Source organism: Archocentrus centrarchus, chromosome 5 (genome assembly GCF_007364275.1).
Source record: "Archocentrus centrarchus isolate MPI-CPG fArcCen1 chromosome 5, fArcCen1, whole genome shotgun sequence".
NCBI classification, from domain to species: Eukaryota; Metazoa; Chordata; class Actinopteri; order Cichliformes; family Cichlidae; genus Archocentrus; species Archocentrus centrarchus.
The window spans coordinates 29,405,248-29,416,180 of NC_044350.1; positions in this window are offsets into that span (position 1 = coordinate 29,405,248).

The following is a 10,933-nucleotide window of genomic DNA, read 5'->3' on the forward strand; positions in this document are numbered from 1 at the left end:
GGATGAAGCATTACTGGACAGTATTTCAAAAGGCGTAGTCAGCATGCAGTCATCATGGTACTTCACCCTTTAAGTCTCAGCTTTGATCCTTTAATTCCCACTAGTCTCAAAATTTGGCTCAAAAGCTCATTATTTTCACGTGATACTGACCAGCCAACTTCTCTAGCTCTAACAATCCAACAGTACAATATATAACAAAGTTAAAAGACAAGTGATAACACAAAACAGGCTGGGTGTTCCACTCATAGAAATCTCCAACATTTACTCTGCCTTCTCTGTCAAACCCTGTTTTTTCCACTCAAGTTCAATACCACACCCATGCTGGCTTGCTCTGTATCATCACAGTCAGAAAGTCTTGAAAAGAACCACAACCACTGATTTTCAGGAAGCCTATAAGGTTTTCCTTTTTGTTAAGTACAAATACATGAAGGAAGTCATGAAAACTCGGCTTTCTGAGTTCCAAATGCTAACTCCCTCAGCACCTGTTCATTTTCCGTTAGACTTCCATAACCTCCTATCCTGTTTGTGAAGGACAGAAATGTGGCGATGACATCTCTCTCCTCCTGTTCTCTTTGTGGAGTTACTAACAGCCAGCCCCCCCACCCCCCACCCCGCCCCCCATTCATTTAATACAATTTCAAACATAATGAAGGCATTAACTGTTAACCTCTTACACAAGCTTTTCCCAAGTTTTGTTATTGCCAAACAAAATCAAACATTCATTCAGGAAGTTTTAAATCTAAAACATAACCGGGCTTTTAAGCTGGCTCCCATCACATTAACTTTACCAGATCATTTTCATTTTTTTGGATTATGTCACAACACAAAGGGGAGGAAAATGTTTGTGTGGATAAGGGGCACTTGTTCATTATTTTCCAGCAACGTGGTAAAATTGCGGTGGGGTGGAGGCCTCTAATGTGGAAATGTTATAGATGGTAAACAAGAAGGAAGTACGCCACACAGATAAAATCGTGCACTTGTGAAGTAAACTACCAGCCTAACAGGAAGAGAGGGCACACATTCTTTTGTTTATGAGTCATGTGTCTCATTTGAATCACTTCCAGGGTTACACAAAATGCGGTGGGAATTAAGAGCAGCTTTGGCATAACTGCATTGAGACATGAGGAAACTCCTCTTTAAAGTTCTTCTCATGAGCGGGGCGGATGGAAATCTTTAAGTTGAAGACAAACAAGACATAAACGGTTCCCACCGAGGACTCAAACAAAAAGCAGATGTTTGACAGGGATGCCCCACCATCTGCATAATAGTGAGCTCAGTGTAAATGTTTACATGCTTTTAGTAGAGCAGCCCTCAGTTTAAGCACCTTCCACAATGTGGATTATTGGTAGCATGTGAGCAGCCACACTCACTTTTAGTAGAAAATTGCAACCATCCCCTCCACATTTTTCTAACAGCAGCATTGGCTGGGCCCAATCTGACCTATTTCTGTGTTTGTCCAAAGTGCATGTGCTAAACTATAAATACCTTTCTACATTGTTGCACTCCTCCCCACCACTTCATTTTGCCTTTGAGTGTGCCAAACCTTAACACTGCAGCTTCACTGTCATGGAACTGCTGTGTGGCAGGCAGGAATAGGACCCCGATGCAGGACTCAGACGACAGGCCAGAACTTAAATGCAGTTTTATTGCTGGATCACACAAAATACCGATTGGCCTGGACAGGAACCAGAGATACTCTAACAAGGAAGGAAGGAAACTTGAGCACGGAACACACAGCGTGTGGGGAGCCAAAGATGAGCACATGACAAAGACCAGGGCCCTATTTCAGGAAGCAGGTTTTGCTAACAACTCTGAGTTTGTTAATTCTGAGATGAGGGAAACGTTTAACTTAGAGTTAACTTAAACTCTGAGTCAGTTACCGGGGTAACAGACTCTGTGAACTAAACCTGCTCGCTGGCAGGTTTAGTTCAACAAACTGTCTTTCTCTGACTCCTCCTTACCTGATGCACCTGAACCAGCTGTCTGACACTCGGATTTAGCCTCAGAATAAAATATCTAATCTCCAACTTTCTAACTCTGTGCACAGTAATGCAGCTGTCAGATTGTCAGTCAGCTCCTCAGAAATATTTACTTAAAGTTACTGTAGATGCAGATCACACTGATCAATCATTGGTCGTGTTGTAAAAGGTCACACTGATGAAAAAAAGGTCTGGATCTTGGAGATAATGTGAATATCTGAGTGAGGCTGAAAACTGAACTGAATGTATTTAAAGTGATTTTAAATGCTCCATCAGACAGTCTGTGTTCTAAACATTTTACTGAAATTTCTTCATTGATTGAGATTGGTTAATTGCTGTCAGCATTTTGAAACATATGGTGTCTGAAATTCAGAGTATGAATCTCAACATATTTTCCCCTGAAAAGCATCCAAATCAGGCTCAGTGCGCCTACCCAGAACTGGATCCAGCCCAACGGACCACAGGCTCCGTAATGGATCCGAGTCCACTTGCACAGCAGGGATCCGAGACGTGAAACTATGACTGAACTCTGAGCTTAACTGTAACTCAGTAAAACATCTCTGCTGTGGCTCTAAGAGAGCCGTCACCTATCAGTGAAACTGAGATTAGATCAGATTAGAAATGGTTAAACTGGGAAGATTAAAAAACTTTTTCTCTAAATCTCATTTTTAGCATTTTTTTTTTTTTATCCAGCAACGTCAGAAATTCTCTCTCTAAAAAAAAAAAGTGAGGTTGCTACATTACACTGACACGTGTTCTTCACACCACTGGATTAAAATAGAGACTCGGCTCTTTATTTACCCGTTGCCATGGTGAATCCTGATCTCGGAGCTCTGTTTACTCACGCACCCTCTTAACGCGTAAACACGCTCCGAGTTCATTGAACTTAACTCTGATCAGCTGTTCTGGAATGGAAACCTTGCCGATTTCAGAGATGATCAACTCAGATTCTGTTTGAAACTCAGAGGTTGTTGAACACTTCCTGTAATAGGAGGACACAGACTATATGAACGCATATGAAGTAATCGGGATGAGTAGAGACAGCAGGAGAAGACAGGTGAACTGAGACAAGGGAAGTCTCTGGAGCTTGAAAAAAGGGAAGGAAAACTGGATACAAAGCAGACGATACAAGCACCTGGCAAAATAAAACAGGAAGTAGACAAAGAAACAGAAACAGAAACTTGACACAACACAGGGAGGCAGGCACACCGAGGAAATATAACAACACAGTACACGTGAAGGAATCACAGACCAGGGGCCTGTACTAAGACGCAGGATTTTGGCTTATCGGTTAATTTTCTGGTTAATCCTGGGTTTTCTGGACTAGGAAGGTGCGCTCATTTATTACCGTGGTAAATAGTCATGGTAACTTGTGTTGTGAAGTCAAAGTCACAGCACAGAGATCAGCAGTTATGAAATCACCGCCTACGGACCAGTCAGTTAGATTTTGTCTTTACTCTGAAATCCACAAACAGCACCGAATCTGCAGCTGAGAGAATAATAAAGTCAAATAAGTCAAATTTAATTTCACTTTGATTGCCGAAAAACTAAAGCGATTTCCATATCTCTTTTATCAGGCTGTGGGACAGTCACCTTCAATGATAAATGGATCCGATTTAAAGTATTTCAGACCTCTACAGCCGGTTTCCCAGTCATGGATTAAGCACGGTCCTAGACTAAAAAGAAAAAGTCAATGAAGACCACAATAGGAAAAAGTATTTAGTCCAGGATTAGACATAATCCCTGTACGGGAAACTGGGCCCTAGTGTGCAGCCATCACCTTAGACATAAACAGCAGCACTGAGAGCGCACTCAGCAATAAAATTAACTGGAATTAAGTGTATTTTACAGCTCTGTGCGCTAAATCACCAGATTAATGATTTTCTACAGCATTCATCTATTGTCTGTGTAATTCACCGTTATATTTGAATATCCTTTGTAGATTTTTAATTACCATCTGATGTGCATAGGTGGCATGTTCTGCGGAAGAAAAGTCACATGACCCGTGAAACGCCTCTTTTAGATTGGTCAGATGCTGCCAACACGCGGTGGAAACCCTGCGTTAACCTAATGAATTGATGACCAGCTTCGCGTGGCCGTTTATCCTGATCGTGTAGGTAAGAGAATCCAGACAACGGAAAGATATCCTGGGTATGCTGAACTCGCTTCGTAGTGGGCCTACAGGCCCCAGAATTAAGACCTAACTCGACACAGAGACAGAAGATAAACAATGTGGGGACTGAAGACAGGAGCCAATTACAAAACACAGAGACAAGACAGTCCCAGGGGCACTATGGAGAAACAGAAAGGGAACAAACATGATCTAACAAGGAACTAAGAATTAGAAGCTACACTAACCCGGCCTGTTAGTAACTCCACAAAGAGGACAGCTCACCTACTATACTATACAGCGATACTGAGTATTACTGTCATCGGTCAGAGGTGCTTCAGTGATTCATCGACTTCTATCAGACTCCTTTCACAAAGTTTTACAGCCTCTTCCAGGGTAAACTGGAAGAAGTTGAGTTAAATAGTGGACTGAGAGCCAGCACCCACTACGCAAAATATTTGACCCCCCCCCTGAATCTATTGTTAAGTGTTGATATTATTCAGATATTAAAATATGGTGTAAAAATGTTTTTTATAGACAAACAGTTGTAGAAACATGCGGTTCAGCGGTTTTTAGTTAAATGTGAAATAGTAAAAGGACCATCATCTATCACTGAAGGCTGATATTAGATCCGATTATAAATGCTTAAACTATCATCTGGGTTCCTGCTTTATTTACCACTTTTTTGGATTTTGTATGTTTTTGACTTGTTGTTACGATCCCTAAATTAGCCAATTAACCTAACCCCACTTACTGGGGTTAGGTTAATTGGCTAATCTAAATTGCCCATAGGTGTGAATGAGAGCATGAATGTGAGTGTGAAAGGTCGTTTGTCCCTCTGTGTTGGCCCTGCAACAGGCTGGCGACCTGTTCAGGGTGTACCCTGCCTCTCGCCCTATGACAGCTGGGATAGGCTCCAGCCCCCCCGCGACCCTTAACAGGATGTGCGGAAGCGAATGGATGGATGGATGGATGGATGGATGTTACGATCCCTAAATTAGCACTTGTACTTTAGCCAATAAAGACTAAAGCAAGCCGTTTGTCAATCTGCCATGAGTCATCCCTGACTAACATGTTAGATGAAGTTTAGCCAATCAGAAGCTGGCATCACAGGCTAATCAATAAGGCTTTACCTAGAAATCTGAGTTTTTCAGCTGCTGCCAGCTGTTCAGTGACCTGGGTCAGTTTCTAGATATGGGGAATCCCCACTTTCTCAGTTTCAATCAGTAAGTAGGTATAGCCAATCACGCAGCAAAATATGATCACATGATTAGGCTAAGCCAATCAGGGAGAAAGAGACTGTCTGTTATTAGCATATATTATCAGAGCATTAGGCCCTGAAATCCTCCATGTTGTTTACTCACCACTTCAGATAAATGCAGCCAAAGGGTACTTAAACATCCAGGAATATCAATATCACGTTGCACATCTTTGAAGGGTAAAGAACACATATGCCGAATTTCATGGCAAGTTTTGGAGTCTATAGACAGGAAAGGTAAAACCTCAGAGGGGTTTTGACCTGTTACAGAGGGACGGACGGTATCCTCTGTTTAACGTGGGAGGATCAAAAACTGATGAATTCAACTTCTCATTTTTAAGAGGTTATGAGATTTCTTCTCTTTAAAGTCCACAATCGTTGCCTTGGTGATAAAACAAACTGCTATTTAATTTTCCTCTTTTTATTTCTACAGTGCTTCTAAACATCATGCCTGTAATGGCCAATCTGTCATTTTTCCGTTCTCCTCCTGCAGCTGCAGAGGTCAACGGAAAATTGTGCAATTTTAAGTGAGCAGTGATACCAGGCTTACCACACCAGAGAGCTGGGCTTGGTGCAGTCACGAATGAATGACGCTGATGATGTCATGTTTTACAGAACCTCCATGATTCACTTTTGCTTCATAGTGGAAAAAAAAAAGTGAATTGGGTGGAGTGTGTTTTGTTTTCTGTTGATATAGAAACTCCCTCTAACAGCTTTATCTGTCTTCTTTGCAGACACGACAGATCAAAATAAGGCTGAGCTTTACCCCCAATTCGAGGATAGCCTTTCAGTATTTTATGGCATTTTAGCTAGACTTAACACTTTTGTTGATAAGGTCAGCAGTGGGGAGTCATTAGAAAGCCGTGGCAGATGACGCCACTCAGCAGCTAACCCTGTTTGACTACTGTTACTCTCTTTCAAGAGAAAATGTCACAGGAGGATTGGAAAATAGTAAGGAGACCTTTCAGCTGGTGGTGGTTAAACATAAGCAAATGATGTTAAAGGTGCTGGCATATCTGTAATTCATAGCTCAAATAGTAAAGGCTGCTTAACCTTTACTGAACTGAGATAGGTGTGTGTTACCTGGCTGTTTCAGTGACTACAACTTATCATTTTGTAGCTCTTTTAGATAAAAATGCTTAAAGACAGCATGTCTGCATACTTACAAAGAGCAAAGGAAGGCTGGAGTGTGGCTGTAAGTTGCTACGATTGCATACAGTGTGAGAAAGAAACAAAGCAAAACTCTCATTAGGAGTCAGTGCACTCTTTATAAGAAGGTACTGTTACTTAATACAAAGTCCAAGAACAACAGTAAAGTTCGGTTCAGCTGAAACTTATCAGTTTTGATACTTTGTGCAGAACAGTATGCAATGCAACCTTTTTTTTTTTAAGGTTAATAGCAGGGTAGCCAGCAAAAGGGAAAAAAAAATCTAAATGTCTACATAATGGCCACATTCTGTCTCATTTTGGACAGTTATGTATACAATAATTGAGACTGAACTGTATCTTCATGGAGTGCTTAGATTGATAAGCACTTTTCCTGGAAACCTACTGTTAACCTTTTAAAAGTTCTCCTGAACCCCCGTGGGCGAAGCTGTTAACCTCAGCTGCAGGGGTTAATGGTTGATACATTTTAATTAAGAATATTCAATAATTTATTCAAAAAGACCCCAGTTTTAATGCACGTGTCAGGTTTGTGATATGTGGAGGGTGTAAAGGTTGCCATTTAGTGGCTTAATGTTTTAGGCTAATACTGGTTCTTATTTGCCATTTAGTCTCCAGGTAATGGAGTGTGAGAGAGAGTCTGGCCTGCATGTATTAAAAGATTACATGTGATAATTTAGCTTAAAGCTAATCCTGCCTGTGCACTGAAGAAATTACAGGCTGTAATTAAAAATGTTGCATTTCTGTCTCTCTTCCTGAAAGCCCGAGGAAGGTTATCAGACTGAAGTGGCTTGATCATAAAATATTCTACACATAATTGAATATTCATTTTACTCGGGTCAGGCTAGAAGTGTTTAAAATTTGTAATTTAATGACAAAAATATCTCATATTAATTCAAGTGCAATACATCTTTTTTGATGACTAAATTAAAATGACAGACATACATTTTAAAGTACTACATGGGCCTTATACCACAACATCTGAACTACTTAAGCATTTAAGCAGATAATCCCTTTTTTATTGTTCTTGGAAGAAACTCAGAAGACAAGTCTGCAATTTGCAGACAACATTCCTGCGTGACTGGAACATGTAAAAAACCTTTTTTCTTCTTTTGCTTCATTCCAAACTTTTCCTGCTGGTTTTTTGCCCGAACGGGGTCACTCAGAAACTCTTTCACTGCTTCAAGGATTCTTCCTTGGCAAACTTGAATACTTGCAGGAATGACGATGCAATGCTTCCCTCTAGTGGAATGGCATCTGTAACTGAAGCAAAATCTTTGTTGATAGTTCCTCTACATTGTAACCGATTTCAAATGGTGCTAGACACGATGGAAACTCTGAACACCAGAGGAAAACGGTCAGCCTTGGTGAGAGGAAGGTCTTCTGGTCAGAGATCTGGACTCAAATGTTGTTTTGTTTTTTTTTCCTGATTTGTTGAACATTGGCAAAGGAATATTACATGGAGAACTGTACCAGTGCACTGTTGGTCACGCTTCTGCCATCAGCATAGTGTTTTTAATAATTTTATATCAACTAAATTATCTGAATGTATCAGGAGCAGCATGTAAATATAAACATTGCAGTAAAATTCCAGCCAACCTAATGAAGAATACGGTATGGTGACATCATTCCTGAAGTCTGTTCCCACTCAAGAACACCGATTTCAAATGGTGCTAGATGGGATTGTATACTCTAAGACACCATCTGAAACCAGTTCCCTGGGGAGGATGACTGAGAGAATCCACTGTCTGAAGGCTTGTCCTCATCTGAAATTCGAAAAGAAAAACACACAGTCAAACCAGGTACATTTATGCCACTCGGTTTTTTTAGGGTTTTCCACTAGGGGGTGGTGCCTGGTATCAGGTACTTTACTGCCTACTCAACAAGGGTGCCAAACGAGCTGAGTGGAGCCAGAAATGTGATGTCAACAGAATGCATGCCACTGATTGGCCAGGCAGGGACATCACTGGATAAGTCATGAGAGCGACTCCTTCACAAGAATCAAACCCGCTGTTTTTGAAACCCGGCAACGAAAGAAATGGCTACACACTAACCAATGTATCAGCGACGGTTTGTGTTTGTCTCGTGTACAAATGACATCGTGGAACTTTCAGTCCGCCTCAATTGTAATGGAAAACGAATGAAGTCGAGTTGAGTCGAGCCTAGTAAGTACTACTGGAAAAGAGGCATTAGTGGTTTAGGACCAGATGACAATTAAGTTAATTAACATGTTGAATTCATTTTAACAACTGGATTGTTCTAATACTGTCAAAGTACCTCAGCCGGCTAGGTGATACATTTGATTTGTGTGTAAATGATACTAATTAAATTTCCCATTAGGCAGATGTTCTTTTCTAAGGCCATGCCCACCTGCTTAACGTAATCACTGCATCACTTTGAAATGGCAGTAACGCTAGTTGAACAAATGATTTTGTTTTTTGTTTGTTTTTACTACATTACAGAGAAAAACAATTTTTAGTTCCTTAAGGCACTGATCTATACTTCTCGTGGCTTTTTCAAAGAGACGACTCGTGGTGTGGTGTTGAAATTCCATCAAAGCATTTTTGATAACCATCCCTTTAACTTTTAGATACTTCGTGTGAAACAAAAAAGCCAGCGTTATTCCTCATGCACAGTGAAAACGGTTCTTTGTACTAAGTGCATCTTACTGACTTTATGCAATATGTGCTAGAGACACATTCGATAGTGTAAAGAGTGAATCCAGTACTGTAGAGTTCAAACTTTTTCCTTGTGGAGACAAATTTAAATAACCCAAAACTCAGCAAGATTCAGACACCTCCTTGGCACTGAGACCAATGAAAAGGATCAACGATTGATGGACAGAACATTTAAGAATGACACAGCAGCTCAGTATCTTGCATCAGAAGTCCATCAGGTGACCAAGATCTCAGTGTAATAAAGGGCACAGTAGCAGCCTGGCACCAGAAACGAACCCTAACAAAAACTGTCGATGAATCATACTGTGGAAAAATAGATCGCCGCAGCTCCCCTGTGGACTTCTTTGTAATGCACAATAGGATACTGTGGCCTCTCTTGGGTCTGCCTCAGGCATCCAGTCCTGCTCTTGGTCCAAGTGGGCTCGACTGCGGTGCAAGATGGAAAAAAATAGCTCCTGAAATAGGTAAGTGTTCATTAGTAAGAACTCCTGTTGTTCATCCATATAAGGTATGCAGAGTACATAATGTCCGTAGGGAACTCATTTGAGACTTTCTCTGCTGCTGTTGCTGCTCATGTTTTCTGCTCAAACGACAGCACAATACCAGGACAAATAATGTGAAAACTCACTAAATTCTATTTGTGGGTCAAGCATGAAAAGGCTGGCACGATTCAAAATGACACTACGTTCTATTGATGGGAAAAGGTGACGTAGAAACTAATCCCAAAACCATTGTGTGTCTTTCAGGAACAATTTAGCTGTCTGTGAGTCTCTAATCCTCTTCCCTTGTAGTTTAATGTCTTGGATTCAAAAAAACAAAAACAGTTGTTCTGTACTGACTGTAATTTTACAGCCAGTAAACAAATTTGGGAATAAATGACGGTCAGTGTTATTTTGCAGATTTATATCTGGGTCCGAACAAAAGGCAAAACTGTTGGTTTTGGCAGGAACTCACAGTATTTACATGAACAGAGTGCCAGCTTCAGGAGTAACTCAGGCAGACAGTGTAGTCTAAAGGCCACGACGCTCCTCTCATCCGTCTTTGCCTTGTTTGTTCTGACTCCTCCCACACCACAGTACTAGCCATGAACTCTGTATCTACCTCTTGCTTGATCTCTTGCTCTTTTTACTACAAGCTTTTTTTTTGCCATCTATTGTTTGTGCAGAGGCTGCTTTCTGCATCGAAGCAGTTTTTTTTTTTTTTTTTTCTGCCAAGTCATCTGACCATCTAGCGCTTGTTAAAGGCGCATCACTCCAGTTTGAATTACGCAACTAGTGGTTTAATTTGAAGTCACAATATCAAGCTGCACACAATCACCAGCTTTAGCAGAAAATCACAGGGAAACTGCTTCATAAAAAAAAAAAAAAAAAGGATTAGAGAATGGTAACGTAACTGTGCCCCAGTGTGTGTATGTGTGTGTATCGATTGTAATCCCAATCTCAGCAGACTGTTAATGTGTCACAGGGAGAGACACTGGGTTGGGTCAAATTAGAGCAGGTGATGTAAAATGAATGCTGAATGCCTACATATGTGTGACACTGTGTGCGTGTGGCAGCGGGGGGGGGTTATGTGCCTGCGTGCACGTGTAAACAGGGTAGGTGGTTAATCCTCTTACAGATTAGACGTCCTAATTTATCAGGAGTGAGAGGGGCAAACTCATCGTGGTAATGTGTTTTTAAATCACCACTTAACAATTGTGTAGCTAAAAAAAAAAAAAAGTACGTAATATTTTGGTTTAGAATAC